Genomic DNA, 18,280 nt, shown 5'->3' on the forward strand with positions numbered 1-18,280 from the left:
TTAATAAAATTATTCATGAATTAAATTAATATACTTTGTATAATTATCCTCATATGGTTTTTGCACGTAAAGTAAAATAGAAGCAAATGTTGCTCATTGGTTGTCTAAATGTTTAACTAATACTAAGCGGTATTATGTGGTCGGATCATAGTACTAAAATAAAACTTGTATTAAGCAATATTATATGGTCGGATCGTAGTACTAAAATAAAAATTGTATTAGTAGATGAACCTAAACATGTCCTTAATCTAATAAAAAATGAGAAAATCAATTGAAAGATTAATATGTCGTCTATCAAGTCCAATTGAGGAGATTCATTATCTTGGGCATCAGAGCATATGGCTCCCAGAAGATAGAGACATAGATGTGACTTAGTGGACTGATAGTACATCATATAGGACCCAAGCATAATAGATCCTGAATTCGTTTATGGATTTATTCACTTGTGATGTTCATAGTGTGGCATACCTAAATCCTGAGTGGATGGAGGACTATGTATGCGTGACTCGTACACTTTGATGTAAGTAAAAGCCTGAGTTCAAATAAATAAAGAACTAAAAGCTGGTGCATTGGGTGTACAACTTCTGTAGTATGTAGCATCATTCACAATAGTGGGACTCATAGCCCAAAACATGGGTAAATGATATCCTCTCGTTGACATTACATGGTTGATGAAAAGTAAATGTGGCCATCCGTCTTTGTAATGGATGACTTGATCACTAATTGATAGTGAATTGACTTTTCATGAAGAAAGATGTAATGATTACCATGAAAACTAGAATCACATTGAGAGAATGAATATTATCCCAATTAGATCAAGGATATCTTATGAGGGTAACACACTAATGACAAAGTCATTAGACAAGCACTAAGTTGTTGCTTCCGTAATGGTATGACATTAGGGAGAGCTTAGTCACGATACTATAGTATAATGAATTCATGACTAAATGGGTTTATAACTAAAAGTAAAAAAATCAAAACTTAATTATAAATCATTTGAGCCTTAACTATATATGTCAACCGGTCCCTCCGTTAGCTCATTGAAACCAGAAATGAATTGCGTGTTTGAATAGAAATGAACAAAATTAATAGAAAAAGGGAAATGAGAAACATTCAGGAATGATTATGGCTTTCTCTGAAATGGAGAAATGAAATTATTTGAAAATGAATGTAGGTTTCCAAAAATGAAAATAGAAATTTGTAATCCTATATAGGATTACTTAAAAAATGATGGAAGAATGAGCTTATGTTTTTGGATTGTTTTGTAGTCCGAAAATGAAAATAAACCATTCGATCATAGTGAACATGTTGAACAAATTTTCTCGAAATTTTACCAGGGTAAAATCGTCAAAATATTATCGGCGTGTAAAATTGTTAAAATTTTACTAGGATAAAATTGGGGTAAGAAAATTATTTAATATGTTTATATTAAAGTTTATTTTGAAAAATAGAAAAACTAAATCAGGTTGGATCATATTACAGAGTACTGGGTCAAAAAGGCCCAAGAAGTACTCATAATTAGACCCAGTGTGAAAGATGCCCAAAACCCCTCATATAACATGAAGGGGACGACAAACCTAGTATAAATACAATGATGAGTCGTTCACCCCTCTCCTACTCTAAGTAGGATGTTGTTTTTCTATTTAAAATAAACCTCTACAACTCTACAAGGGTTCTACATTCTCTTCCTATAAATAGATTACATTGGTAGAGCTATTAACACAACTTTTAAGAGATTGTTATTCTGCTGAAAAATAGAGATAATTTATTCACAACTTATAAACATATTGTACAAAATAACAATTTTATCAGTTTCTATTAAAGAAGAGAGAATTTTTGTTTTCACCCCAAAAGGAAAACTTTTTCTAGTTTTGTGTTTTGATTCAATTGGTTCGAGCCCACACTCGAAGTAGTTCATGGTACGAGAATAGAAAAAAAATATCATTTGGTTGAAAGCCAGAAAACATCAAGGATCCGCTTATCCAAAAACACAGGTACATATTCGATTAAAGTTTATTGTTATAAATACCACAAATCTGGTTGATTTTCAAAATTTTAATTTTTCGTTGTGAAAGAAAATCATTTTCAAATTAGTTTTTTTTTCAACAATTGGTATTAAAGCCAGGTTGTGCTATGTTTATGGAATAAATTGAGATTGAATTTCTCTTTTCATCTTATTTGATTAATATTTGATAAGACGTGACATTCTTATAATTATTTTCATGTTTAGGGAAATGTATGTGAATGAATGCAATATTATATATTTGTTATATAATAATTTTTTTAACAAGGTTATGGTTCTTAGGAAATAGACCGCAGACTATCATCTCCATGTAGGATTATATTTATTTCTAGAATTCTTATGAGTCAAAAATAGAATAGGATATAAATGTAATTGTTCCAAAAAGGAGTCAATGACGAGGAGAAGATGGAGCAATGATGGTTGAAGACACAAGGAATGCCTTATGATGAAAAACTATATAATTTTTTTCATTTATTTTCTGTAAATAGAACCATGAAAACCTTAGCTGAAAGTTTTATTTTATTAATCATCTCTTTATGTAACACCCCGAACCCGAGACCGACACCGGAGTCGAACACGAGATGTTAACAGACTTTAAACCCTTTATAAAAATATTTCTCAGACACTGCCAATCTGCGTACTAGTCGCTTTAAAAATTATATCTTGAGTTTCACAACTCGAAAATCAGTTTCGTGATTTTTCCCTGAAACTAGACTCATATGCCCATCTACATATTTTTTTCTAGAATTTTTGGTCAGGCCAATTAGTACAGTTTATTAGTCAAAGTCTCCCATGTTACAGGGATCGACTACACTGACCTTTGCGCATTACGACCTGGATATCTCCCTGCATAGAGCTTCAATACTGATGCCGTTTGTTTCTATAGAAACTAGACTCAGAGAGGAATCTATCCATATATGGTATGACTCCTAATTGTCTCTGGTTAATTTATAATGAATTTCCAAAGTCGGAACAGGGAATCCAGAAACCGTTCTGGCCCTGTCTCACGAGAACCTGAATATCTCTTAACATACTGTCCATATGATCTTTTCGTTGCTTCTATATGAAAATAGACTCATCGAGCTTCGAATACATAATTTATTCATCAATTTATTCCACTCCTACTATTTTTAGTGATTTTTCAATCTCACGTCACTACTGCTGCCAGCATCTGTTACGAAAGCAACTATGCCCATTTCGTGATTTCTCCTTGATCTAACTAGTAATTCGTCATACATATCACAAATTATGATCATGACTAGCCATGCCAAAGGCTAATCATTGTCAAACATCCCCCTACTACACTATTGCCATATCATGAATTTTAACACCAAAATAATCAACCATGACATATGGCATAAAAAGGTCGAATTATCAAGATTTACGACCTAACGTTATGAAACCAAACCCAACCGAACATTTATGCCATTTTCGCATGGCTAAAAGTTTACATACCAAAGTTCAAACACAACATAATAGCCTATACATGCCGAAATGTTCTCCTAAGCCAACTAAGAAGAAAGTACCAAAACTTGCTATCCGGTGTGATGACTTCGACGACGGCATGATCACACAAAAAGAGACGAGTCCAAGAAACCTAGAATAGGTGACAAGCAAACACCGAATGAGTATATAACTCAGTAAGCCATAAGCATTCCACAACCATCCATTAATAAAATTATCACAACAGGAAACAATGAAATGAGGTTAAGTACTCCATCCATACCAAACTATACCATAGTTCCTTAAGCCCTATGGTTCAATCTCATACCAAGTCCTACATTGGCCTTTCATACATCATTTTATTTTCGTTATAATCATACAATTAAACGAACTTTCACCTATTCCACAATGAACCTTATGTACGTGACTTCAACTATAATCGTCACATAGGTTCAAAACTCACCAAGCTCAACTCCAAATATAAACATAGCGCCTATTAGCCATGAACTCAAGGTACTTACCTTTTCCGCTGTCCAAAATTGACTCGGTAAAGTCGCACCCTTCATGAAAATAATTTATAGAAAATATATATTGGGTTCGCACACATAGTGCTTAATAATCAACCGCGCACACTTAGTGCCATGCACTTTAAACTCACACACTTAGTGCCATGCATTTCAAGTTCGCACACTTACCTTTTCCGCTGTCCAAAATCGACTTGGTAAGGTCGCACCCTTAATGTAAATAATTTATAGAAAATATATATTGGGTTCGCACACATAGTGCTTAATAATCAACCACGCACACTTAGTGCCATGTACTTTAAACTCGCACACTTAGTGCTGTACAATTTAAACCCGCACACTTAGTGCCAATCTCATGACCGTGAACACTTATTGCCCGCACACTTAGTGCCGAAAACCAGCCACTCAATAGGCTTCACTTCCTTTTTACATTCGACAAATTTCATCTCTACTTACGTATACATTTGTATACATTTCATCTCATTAAACACAATGGTATAGGTATTACGATCCTTTAAATCAATACCAAAGATATGCTTAATGACTTACTTGTGTTGGGTAAGATGGTTCCAACTCGGCTACTCGATGATCTTTTCTTTGCCTTTGCTCAATTCTCCTCCTTTAACTCCTTGAGCTTAATCAATAAATCAACTAGTTTAACCGCCTTGCTAAATATTTACAATCCAATGACACATGCATATGTATGTTAGTATATTCGGCAATCACCCTTACTAATCACCCACTTGATCAATTATGGAGAATCAAAGTTAATATCACAATGTGTACCCTATATGGCCCATTATACATAATCAAATTTAACATCATCTATATTTTTACTCATATGGCCGAATATACCTAATCATACATACACCTAAGCAAAAATAATTTCTAAAATCTTTATATCATTTATACACTAGTAAAGCATCCTCTCCCTTTCCATCAATTTAGCACATGCATTACTCATTAACCTACAAAAATTATATTCGGCCTTAGCACACAACTTGCTAGCCGATTCTTCCCCATCTAGCAACCAATGCACATATGTGCTCACTCAAAAATGCTAAAAAAAAAGAGATTCAAGAATCATCAATCCACCATCACATGCATCATTAACAAGCTTCATATTTAGCATGCAATGGCATTAACACAAACTCCACCTAGGCCGAATCTTAACTCATCTTCATGCCTCATCACCACAACATCAAACATCAAAATACCAACCAAGAATGTAACATGCATGGCCGAATATCATCTCCATCATTTAACAAAGTTTGAACCATGGCTAGGTAGATTTCAAACTTACAACTTAAAATATACATGAATCTCAAAGAATAATATCAAACATACCTCAATCTAGTTACATGCATGGCCAAACTTCCTCCTAATTCTCTTCCAAACCAAACATGAAGCAAGAACTCCTTCCTCCTCCCTTAGAATTTTCGGTCAAAAGAGGATGAAAAAGGATGAACAAGTTTTTCTTTTCCTTTCTTTAGCTCACGGCAATGGGGGGGGGGAAACAACCACTCATTTTTTTGTTTTTCCTTTCTTTATTACCCATACTTCTTATTTTATTTTTTTCCTACATACCTCACTAGGCCAACATGTTCCCAACATGTTTCCACCCATAGCATGGCCAACCACTAGCTCAAATTTTGGGTAATTTGACATGCAAACCCATCATTTTCACAACATGCATTAATAGACCATTTTAAATTAGCCTATCATATTTTCACCATGTCTCATATCGATCCCTATTTAATAATTTCTCATACAATTGGCAAAATTGGAGAATGAAACTTCCACATACTCATGTACACACATAATGTGGAAATTAATTATTTTTATGACTCGGTTTTGTGGTCCCGAAACCACTTCCCGACTAGGGTCAATTTTGGGCTGTTACACTTTATATATCTTTTTAATAATTATTTATGATATAATTGTGATATATATGCATGAGATGATCCACAGTTGATCTATGAAAGATAAGAAGTGTGATAATGAGAAAATACATGTGTTGTATTGTTCCATTCACTTATTTAGGTTATTCAATTATTATGAGAAGTGTGGCAATGATAAAGTGCATGTCTAGGATTGGATTTGGCAAGGAAACACTTGGTTTTTAAGTGGTCAAATATGACTCACCTCCCTTTCCTAGGAACCTACCTGATGCACAGTTCACATTCACTTCTTCGGTTTTTCCCTTAAAAAAATTAAGGAGAATAAAAAATGTCTGATCGACTCTTGTGAATAATTGAATTGAATATTATAAAATTGTTATAGCATGTCATGCATAAATTAGATAAGCATTCTATATAGTTTAGGAAATAATGCCACATGTATTTGCCATGCATATATTGATCATACATGATTGAAATTAAAAATTAAAAACCTTACATATTTTTAAAATATTAAGTGGGAGAAAGTCCCTAAATAAGACCTACGACCTCCATCAATGGTCTCTTGTGATGGCATTAAATGAATCTGTCCCAAGGTAGACGTTGTCATGTGGATTTTCGTTGAGGAGATTTCCTAAAAGTAAGTAGAATTTTCTTAGGATCATATGATAATTAGACTGACACATATAGTAGGTATTATCATCTTCGAAAGAGAACAACTAATCAAAGTTGATGGTTATACAAAGATATTAATATATATGAATGTTTTATTTTCAGTTCAAGAATCACACCAACTCCCTTATTGAACACACCAACTCCCTTATTGAACATACTCACTAAAAACAAACTGAATGTAAATAACTATAATGAATGGGAAAAGAACTTGATAATTGTCTTGAGCTATGAGAAACTTAAAACAGTTCTTAATACAAAGTTCCCTACGGCCACTCAAGCTGAGGCTAGAAATCGTTGGAAAGAGTTTGATGAGATAGCTCGTTGTTATATGCTGGCAAGCGTGACTAGTACTCTGTATAAGCAACTGGAGAGCTATAAGACTTCCAAAGTGAGTCTAGATAAGCTAGAAGTCATGTTCGGTTAAGGACCAGCTTGATAAATGCCCGACAAAAGCTCGACACTCTGGCTAAAGACCATATGATCACTCTTATGGGATACTTTGCCAAGGTCATGGGCAATGAAGCCAATTTGGACTAGAAAACTCAAATTGAGATGGTTTTCAAAAGCTTATCCAAGGATTTTTCTAGCTTTCGAGTCGTATATAACTTTGGCAACAAAAAACCTAATGCTTACACAACTTAGAAAGGAGTTACCATCCTATGGGTTGATGTTGAACAATGGTCAGCCGATCCAAAAAGTAGAAGCAAATATAGTCATTGGTTCTTCCTCAAAAGAGAAGGGAAAACGCACTAAGAAAGGCAAGGATAAGATCTCTGAGCCACAATAAGTGGAAAGGAAGATAACTAGAAAGCCTAAAGACTTATCTAAGTCTAAATGCTTCTTCTACAGCAAGAAAAAAACATTTCAAGGCAAACTGTAAAGAGTGGAAATAATATCTAACTACCACAGGCAAATGTATGAAACTCTTGATGATAGAAGCTTGTTTAGTAGAAGATTCAATAGACCACTGAGTCATTGATTCAGAAGCCACTAATCATGTTTGTGTTTCTCTACAGGGTTCGAAGAGACAAAAGATCTTAGAGATAATAGCTTATCGTGGCGGACTGGGAACGAGATAAGTGTGGTAGTTGAAGTAGTGGGAGATGTACATCTTTATTTTGATAATTTTAGGAAGATTATTGTAAGACGCATTTTCTGTGTACCAAGTTTCAAAAGAAACTTAATTTTCATTGCATGCTTATATAAAGACGGCTTTACCGTGACTTTTAATAATGGAATTGCAATATTTAGAAATAGAAATCTTATTTGTAATAGATGGATGTCAAATAATCTCTAATTTATCAAACCAAAGATGTACACACTGCTTGAGAATGAAATATCGAATAAAAGGCTTAAAACTTCTCACTCTAATAAGGTGTACCTTTGGCCTTTGAGACTTGGTCATATTAACCGAGAAAGAATCACTAGACTTGTAAAAGATGAAACCTTAAGTTCACTTAAAGAAGTTTATCTTCCATAGTGTGAATATTGCTTGGAAGGTAAGATGACTAAGCGATCTTTTAATGCAAAAGGAACTGGGCTGAAAAACCCCTAAAACTTGTGCACACTAACGTATGTGGCCCTATGAGCATTAGTGCAAAAGGTGGTTATGAGTATTATGTAACCTTTCTTGATGACTATTCTAGATATGGGTATGTGTACCTGATGCACCACAAGAATGAAACCTTTGATAAATTCAAAGAGTTTCATGCGGAAGTGGAGAAACAACTAGGTTTACCCATAAAGACACTTTGGTCTGGTCGAGGTGGGGAATATTTATTTGATGGGTTCTTAGGGTATCTCATAGAGAGTGAGATTCTATCCAAGTTAACCGTACCGGTCAGTCTATAATAGAATGGCGTGGTAGAGAGAAGAAATCGAACGTTGTTAGACATGGTACATTCAATGTTAAGTTTATTCGAAGCTGCCAATCTCTTTTTGGGGATATGTGGTACAAACGACATGCTATATTTTGAATGATGTGCCAACTAAGGTAGAATCGAAAACTCCATACGAATTATGGCATGATAGGAACACAAGTCTAAAATATTTAAGGATTTCGGGATGCCCAACCCACGTTTTGGATAAAGATGCGAGGAAGTTGGACTGAGAGACAAAATTATGCATGTTTGTAGGATCTCCAAAGGGATTAAAGTGTGGTTTGTTTTATAACCAGAAAGAGCAAATTGTTATACTGTCCACTCATGCTACTTTCTTTGAAGAAAGTTACATGAATGACTTCAAACCTCATAGTAAAGAGGTACTCGAGGAGCTCTCGATAAATAAACAAAACCCTACCAAAACGGTTTTAAAACCAACTCCTAATAGTAGACTTGCAAACGATCAACAACATAGGGAGCATCGTCGCAGTGGGAGGTGATAACTCTTGAAAAGAGTTATAATTCATACCTTTAGATTGGGTTAATTGTCTGTACTTAAGTGAACTTAGTTGCATTTTATGATATTATTTTATCATTTTCAGAACATTGCATAAGAAGCTTGGATACCTTAATTGTTATTATTTATTACTTTTAATTGCATGTCGAAGGGTTGTGTTTGATGGTTTGATAGGTGCAGGATGTGGAGAAAGAAATAAAGAAGTGAAGGTTTGCTGGGGTAAAAGGTTAGGCAGTTTGCCAACTTGTATGCCGTGGCAATTCCAAGAAGATGACCAAGTCAAAATTCAACGCATACCAAGTCTTAGCCTAACTTCACTTGTACCAGAAAAATTAGCCTAAAAAGGAGGAAAAAGGATCATGAGTTCATGGGCTGATAACCATCTACCTTAAAGGAACGAATTTTACACCAAAAAGAAAATCTAAAAAAGAGGATAAGATATCTTGGTTTGTTGGATTTGACCTAGGGAAAAAGCCTATAAAAAGCCAAAGGAGGAAACCCAAAAATGAGAAACAAGGGTGGATATCCATAGGCGAAACTGGAGGGTAGCGGTTGAGTAGAGACGAAAAGAAGAAGACAAAGGCATTCGCTCTTAGACACCATAAGACATTGTGCCGCTGGAGTGCGAACTGGACACGCGAAAGTTGTCTTCCCGATGTTCTTCTGTTATTTCTTAACTATTTCTCTATGAATTGATTTGATGAAAATGACGTTGAATGATATTTTGGTTTTGAATTCTAGTTGCCAATCCAAGAGCTAAATCTCATAGGGTTGGGATTACTTGATGAAACCTTTATTGTCTTTAATGGTTGAAGTATAGATCTAAATTAATTTACTATTTCATTCAATTGTTTTTATTTCTAAATTTTATGCGTGTAGTCCCTATACAGCATGCCCATAAACTAATTTAATTCTAAAAAGGTTGGATTAGTTGGACCAGAATTGAATGATATAATCAAGTACTTGACATATACTTATAGTAGACTCTAGACATAGAGCAGTGTTCATACGAAGGAAATAGTGCAAGGTACCGTGTTGAGGCCTATAGACATAGGCCAGGTAAGTTGAGATCTTGCTCTCGAAAGAAGCAGGTCATTTTAGGTCTCTTTTGAGCAGTAGCTTGAGTAGGATTTTGTTGAGGCATTACTAAAAGGAAGGGCAAATTCTTAGTAATCCCAACCTTCCAAATCAACATCGTAGACCCTTTATCCTTTGCCGTAGTATCTTTACCATAGCATTCTTAGTAGTTTATTTATTCGTTTGCATATTATTCATGTAATTGCTCTCATAATTTTCATTGCATTTTCACTTTTGACTTGTCATAGAATTTTCCATTATTTATCAGTTACACATATCACTCACATTATTATTCCTTTAAATTACCACTGCATATTGATTTTTCCTTTGCCATAGCATTAATCATAATTTATTATAATAACTTGACCACTCTTATACCTAATCCGATCCCTGTGGAGATGATCTCACTCATCACTTTATTGCTTGATCTGACGTGTATAGTTACATAATTCACATATCATTTCACATGCGATAGGAGGGTCTTTCATAAGCCTGAGTTATTCCAATCTAGCGAAAGTGTTCTTAACATTGAGCCTGTCGAACAGGAAGATGATAACCCACTAACATATGACGATGCGATGCAGAGTGTTGATTCCAAGCTCCGGGAAATAGATATGAAAGCTGAGATGGACTCTATATGTTCCAACTCAGTGTGAGATTTTGTAGACTTATCGGAAGGGATAAAACCTATAAGGTGTAAGTGGATCCACGTGAGGAAAAGAAATGTGGATGGAAAAGTGGAAACTAATAAAGCCAGACTTGTAGCAAAAGGTTATACTCAAAAAGAAGGTATCGATTATGAAGAAACCTTCTCTCCAGTTTCCATGCTCAAGTCAATCCTCATATTACTATCTATTATGGTGGCTCTCAATTACGAGATTTGGAAAATGGATGTCAAGACAACATTTTTGAAAAACTTTCTTGAAAAGAGCATCTACATGATGCAACTGATCGTCTCTGGATATACTAACATCCAAAGTGTGAATACTTTAACTAAATATATAGATTTGAGGTGGTGTCCGCAAGTATACGGGTCAGGTTGTAATATAGTTTTACAACGAACTAGGTAAGTACTTCGAGGATCATACCCAAGGGAGGTGAGTACTAAATTAAATTTAACCTAAATACAAATAAATTAAAAATTAAAAACTACATAAATAAAATAGACTTCCAAAAATTAATTTCTAAACTCAATCAAACGAAGACATGGGTGATTAGCTTGTTTTGGTGATTTTAACTAATTCTTAGTTTGAGTTTCTATTCAACCAACTAGTCGTTACCCTAGTCGGATCTCTCGATCTTTCACTAAACTCACAGTCCAAACTGGTTCGGGGCGAAGGTGTTCATAGATAGGCCATATCAATCTGTGGTTAATTCCTACCCAAATGACTTCCTAGGGTCATCAAGCCTTTGATTTAAGTTCTTCCTCTCCTGAATAGTTGATCCGCTAACAAAACCCTACATAGAAATTAATCAATCACACCTTCACTTGCTAATTATCAATAAAAGGATTAGTTCCTCATGGAATCCATAAACATACTAAGCCTAATGATAAATATATGCATGAAAAATAAATCAAGAAGAAAGTTTAGAGAATTCTGATTGTATTCGATTGATGAAGCACAAAAATCCTCAAACGTTTGATTGCGTCTACAAATCAAGTTCTTTGAAGAACACAAATGAAAAGAACTAAAAAGAAATCTAAACCCTAAGAGAAAGAAAAAAAATGAAAACTAAATTACAAAGAAAAACTTAGAATATAAGAACATGTTTTTTAAAAAGTGTTTAAGAGCCTATTTATAGAGTTAGGGTTGTCGTCGTCCTCAACCCTAGGTTCGTTGACACTTTCGTGTTTAACTTTTGATTGTGTAGACCAAAATGTCCTTAACTCATAATTATCTTCCTTACAGGGTCGATGTTGTGACACCCTAGTGCCTTTTTTGCAACATCAAGGGCAATATGTGTAGTTCAAGGATGACTTTAGGGGTATGTCGCGAAATCCTATGGTTGTGTCACAACACCAAAGGAAGTATGGCAGTTCTTGCATTATGCTCCCTATGTTGCAACCTCGAACTCCTCGTGTTTCAACACAGCAACAAATATTGAGTTCCTATGCCCTTGCATGGTCTCCTACACATTAAATAAGTATGTTAGCTCGCCTTTAGGCATCATTCGGCCCTTAAGGTCAATAATAGACTCAAAATACACTTTTTATTATATATAAACTAAACTATAGAAACTTGACTAAAACAAAATAAATGTGCTTGTATTCAAGCTTTTCAAGTGCGAAAACTAGTTTAATCTGCTACACTGTATTACAGCATATCAGGAACCCATCGGATATATAGCTAAAGGAAATGAGCAAAAAGTTTGCAAACTACGTAGATCTATTTATGGAATTAATCAAGCATCCCGCTCATGGAATCAAAGATTTGATTATGCGATCAAGGCTTTTGGATTTGAGCAAAATATAGATGAGCCTTGTGTTTACAAACATTTAAGAATGTAAATATGGTCTTTCTTGTTCTATATGTTGATGACATTCTACTAATTGGAAATGATGTAGGGACATTGTCATTAGTTAAATTGTGGTTAGCCCAATAGTTTAGCACAAAGGACTTGGGAGAATTTTGTTCTAGGTATTTGAATATTAAGGAATCTTAAGAACAAAGATTAAGGAATCTTAAGAACAAAGTGATAGCACCATCTTAAGCTTTATACATAGACAAGATATTGGAGCATTATGTAATGACTGATTCGCGGGAGGGAAATCAACCCTCAGTATTAGGATTTCATCTTTCTTTAGAGGATTGTCCTAAGACAGCAGAAGAAAAAGAGGACATAAGAAATGTTCCATATGCTTCAACAGTAGGAAGCCTCATGTGTGCTTGTCTGCTATGCTATGCACATGCCCAGATATCTATTTTGCAGTGGGGTTGATAAGTCGATATCAGGCAAATCCAAGACCAATTTTCTAGCAAATAGTTAAGGATATTTTCATGTGTGAAATGATATTCAAATTGTGCAAGTATACACATCGAATTAAGTAGTAAAGTGATAAGTGAGATCGTTTCCACAGGGATTAGAACGGTATAATTTGGTCAAGTTATTAGAGTGAGGTATGATTAATATTATGTGAAAAGTAATGATAAGAACGCGGTGGTAATTTGAAGGAATAATGGTGTGTACAATAATCGAAAATGCTATGACAAGACAAGAAAAGAGTAAGAATGTAATGCCAAATTCGAGAATAATTACGTGAATAATATGTGAACAAATAAAAAATGAAAGATACTATGGCAAAGATACTATAGAAAACGATAAAGGGTCTACGATGTTGATTTGGAAGGTCAGGATTACTAAGAATCTGCCCTTACTAACAGTAATGCCTCGGCAAAACCATACTCAATCTACTGCTCAGAACAGTTTTAAAATGATCTGCTTCTTTCGAGAGTAAAACCTCAAGTTACCTAGCCTTAAGTGATATATGTCTATAGGCCTTTAGCACGGTACCCTGTACTATTTTGTTTTCTTTCTTTATGAACGCTGCTCTATGTCTAGAGGTTGCTATAAGTGTTCGGTTGAACACCTACTCATATCATTCAATTTTGATCTCATTAACCTAACATTTTTAAAATTAGATTAATTTAATAAACATGTTGTACATCCATCTATCTCTAGAGTTTACAAACATGTAATTTTATAAAAAAACCATTGAATGAAACAATGCATTAAAGCAGTTCTACGCTTCAGTTATTAAAAAAAATAAGAGTTCATCTAATAATCCCAACCCTATGAGATTTAGCTCATGGGTTGGCGATTAAAATTCAAATTCAAAATAACATTAAACGTAGTTCTCATTAAATCAATTCAGAAAGAGTAATTAAGAAATAACAGAAGAACTTCAAGAAGATAGTTTCCACTTATCCGGCCCACACTCTAGCGATGCAGTGTCCTGTGATGTTTGAGAGGGTCTGCCTTCGTCTTCCTCTTCCTGTCTCTACTCAACTGCTACCCTCTATTTTTTTCTCTTTTATTTTCTTTTCCACTTCTAGGGTTTCGTTCTTTGGCTTTTATAATCGTTTTCCTTAGGGTAAATCCAACAACCCATGATTTTCTTCCATCTTTTTCAGGTAGATATATCTGGTACAAGTTCAACTAGGCTTAAGACCGGTATGCTTTGATTGCTAATTGGACATCTTCCCGATATTTCCACGACATTTGTGTTGACAAATTTTCCAACCCTTTGCCTCGAAAAACCTTTACTCATTTACTTCTCGTTCCTCTTCCTGCACTTGTCAATTGACCACCACACACAACCCTTCCACAAGCAATTAAAAGTAACTAGCATTTAAGTACAGTCCAAGCTCCTAATGTAATGCTAAAACAAGAAAAATACTAATGAAATGTCCTAAAATGCAAATAAATATACCTAAGTACGAGTTATTAAATAGATCTAAAGATATGAAATATAACTCTTTTCAAGAGTTATTAGATATACTTAAGCATTTACGAAGAACAAGGGATTATATGCTTGTGTATTCCAAAGGAGATCTTACTCCTAATAGATATACTGATTCTGACTTCCAAACGTGTCGGGATTCAAGGAAATCAACATTAGATTATGGTTTTATCCTAAACGGTGGGTCTATAGTCTGAATAAGTGTCAAGTAGGGTTAATCTGCATTAAAATATAAAATTTCGAGGCTGTATTCGCAAGTAGACGGGTCTAGTTGTAATATGGTTTTACAACGTAGTGGGTGAGTACTCCAAGGATCGTACCCAAATGAGATGAAGGCTAGATCAATTTTAACCTATACACTAAAATATCTAATTAATACTTAATCAAGTTATAGTATGAAAACACAAGTAAGAGATTTTAGGGATTTTTATAGTCATAATAATAAAAATAACATAAAAGAAAACAAAATTTCAAGAGATAGAAAAAGTAAAAGGAATCAAATCTGATGGTGGGTGATTAGCTTGTTTCGACAATCCCAATCAATTGTCGTTTCGGGTTTTTCACCAACCAACTAGTCGCTACTCTAGTAGGATCTTCTACTCTTCCACTAACATGACGAGTTAGCAATGACTACTTATCTTTCAACCTCATAGTCCAAATGGCTTGGGGTGAAGGTGTCCACAGATGGGCAATACTAATTTTGGGTTAATTTCCACCTTGATGACTTCCCGAGGTTGTCAGGCCTAGGGTATGTTTTATGCTCTTCCTTTCCAAAATAGCTGATCCGTGGAGTAGCCCTACAAAATAGTTAGTAGATCATTCCTCCACTCAATAATCCCCCATAGAAGGATTAGTTCCTTATGGCTTTTATAAATAACATGGAATAGATGGAAGAATAAAACATGGTGAATGGATTGAAGTGCAAAGTTTATGAAAAGCCTAAGAAAAACAAAGGTTAGATCGAATCAAACACGTCACACTATCACAGGTTTATATGGCATGTAATTCTAGACATTTCACATGCTACGTTCAGTCTGAGAATCGACTAAACCATAACTCTGATACCACTAAATATAACACCTCTAACCCGTCTCTGTCACCGAATTAAGGTTGCGGAGCATTACTAATCAATCAGAAATCATTTAACATCATAACATTAAAATGATTAACCTTAATAAAAATCAACCAATCACATGCATATTGTCCCTAAATCGAGCCTTCGACGCCTTAAAAATAGCTTATCAGCGATTCAGGACTAAATTGAAACAAATCAAAAGTTTTAAGAAAAGGTTGAAAAGTTTTCAAAATAGGGGCCACATGGCTGTGTGGCCAAGCCCTGTGGAATGCCCTAGGCTGTGTAACTTTCGAAATAGGGACACATAGCCGTGTCTCGGCCCTTGTAACTCACTGAGTTGGGCCACACGGTCGTGTTGCAGGCTATGTGCCAGACCGTGTAACTCTCTAACTTGTGACACATGGTCATGTCGTAGGCCGCGCACGAAACCATGTAACACACTGAGTTAAAACACATGGTTGTGCCTCAAACCGTGTGAGGCACATAGCCAAATGACATGGGTGTGTCCCAGGCCGTGTGCACCAAAATGAACCTTAAAGGACAAGTTTACCATTTCAAACTTACTTGGATCCTAAGTAATCCATTTACCAGCCATTAAACCTATTCAAAATGACATTATGCAAGATTAAAATATACTAAATCAACCATCCTAAGTGCCTAACCAATTTACCCTCATTGGTACCATAGATATACACAATTATACAACAAATACAAACTATCACCTATATCTTGACAATTCACACGATTTAGCATTCAACCAATATGCCTAACATAGGCACCTCAGATCACAACATTTCAATAACAGATACCATAAACTTATACTAAAATCATCATCCTTCATTCACATATATAATAAAAAGTTAACTACTTGCACTTAAGATCATACTTTAAAGTTTTACATTTCAAAGCAATAGTAATGACAAACAAGCCTATTACATGCCATATAATCCAAAGTAACATTCCAAAAACTACCGAAAATGGATGGATAGTGTGACTTGAGTACCGATCCAACTGTCCAACCTTCAAAAGTATCCATAAGAAAAGAAAATAACACAAGTAAGCTCATTGAAGCTTAGTAAGTTCGATATACAGAAACAATAAATCTTACCGAAATAAATCCAACATTTCAATCAATAGTAACTCAACTACATGTGTTTACTGTCATCCAAAATCTCAACCCGATGAATTACATAGTTCGATTCAAAGTTCAAATGCATGTCAAAACTTTCAAAATCACTAAACAAGTTATAATATAGAGATTTACAATTTGATGAACGACTTACGAATATGAGTACATAGATATTCCACCCGAAACACGCTAATCGTTTGTAAGAGCTAATCCACCCGATAACATGCCAATTGCTCTTAAGAGCTAGTCCAACTGAAAAAACGCAAAATAGAGAGTATAACACTAGAGTTCACAACAAATGCTGAACCTTGAAATTCAACAACATTTCTCAAACAAATTTACATCATCTATAAACAATTATATCATTTATATCATTTATATCATCAAACATTTCATATAGATGTTAAATTATAAATTGTACGAACTTACCTGGACTAAGTTGTAATAGTTGCAGAAGTTTAGAGACTATTCCGTTATTTTTCCTATTCCATGTAAATCAACAGGGTCTTGATCTAAAATATAAATTCCCAACTATTAGCTTACATTTCATATTATAATTTACTTTGCATTTTGTACACTTTAATTTTTTGAAATTACACAATTGCCCTTAACTTTTACCACTTTTGTAATTCAGTCCCTTAACCCAAAAATAATCAAATTGACCATTTTATAGGAATAAAATTATAACAAAATATTCTAGTCCCTTAAACAGTCTCTACTAAACATGAAAGTCACCATCAAACCTTGAAATTTTGACATTGTCACAACTTATTCTTTAAATCAAAATCTAACAAAAATTACCTCACAAAACGACAAAATAACACAATCAAATCTTTAAATACATAGTTATCATAAAAAACATTCAAGATTCATCAATGGAAACTTCTAAAATTTTTAATAGATTCAAAAACGAAGGTACATGCTAGTTGGACCTAGTTGTAACGATCTCAAAAACATAAAAATTACAAGAAATAGATATCAATTTCACTTACATGCAATGGAATAATCAAAACCAAAACCTTTCTCTCTAGCTATGGTGTTCAGTCAATTGGAGAAGAAGAAATGAAGTTAAAAATATTTTAATCTTTCTTTAATTTGTTTTAATTTTCCATTAAATTACAAAATTACCATTGTAATTGTATTATTATATCATTTTCAACCAAAATGTCATCCCACCATGTTAACTAAGGCATAATTGCTACTTAATTCCTTTCTCGTCTATTAATTACGCTATTTGATCACCTAAATGCAATAATTACTATGTTTTGCACCTTTTTCAATTTAGTCCTTTTTCTTTAATTAGCTATCTAAACGTTAAAATTTATTAAACAAATTTTAATACGACCCTAATGACTATAAAAATTCTATAAATAATATTTATAGGTCGACACAACAAAAATTTATGGTCTCAAAACCACTATTTCGTCACCACTAAACAACAGGTTATTACAACTTTTATGCTTAAAACTATTATTTTGGGGGTTAAAATCTGGATATTTTAAGGGTTGAAAATTCGGGTTGCGTAATTGGGTCAGGTTGACCCTAGAAAAAATTGCAGCGATGTTGAGACACAATGG

The sequence above is a fragment of the Gossypium hirsutum genome, chromosome D11 (genome assembly GCF_007990345.1).
Source record: "Gossypium hirsutum isolate 1008001.06 chromosome D11, Gossypium_hirsutum_v2.1, whole genome shotgun sequence".
NCBI lineage: Eukaryota > Viridiplantae > Streptophyta > Magnoliopsida > Malvales > Malvaceae > Gossypium > Gossypium hirsutum.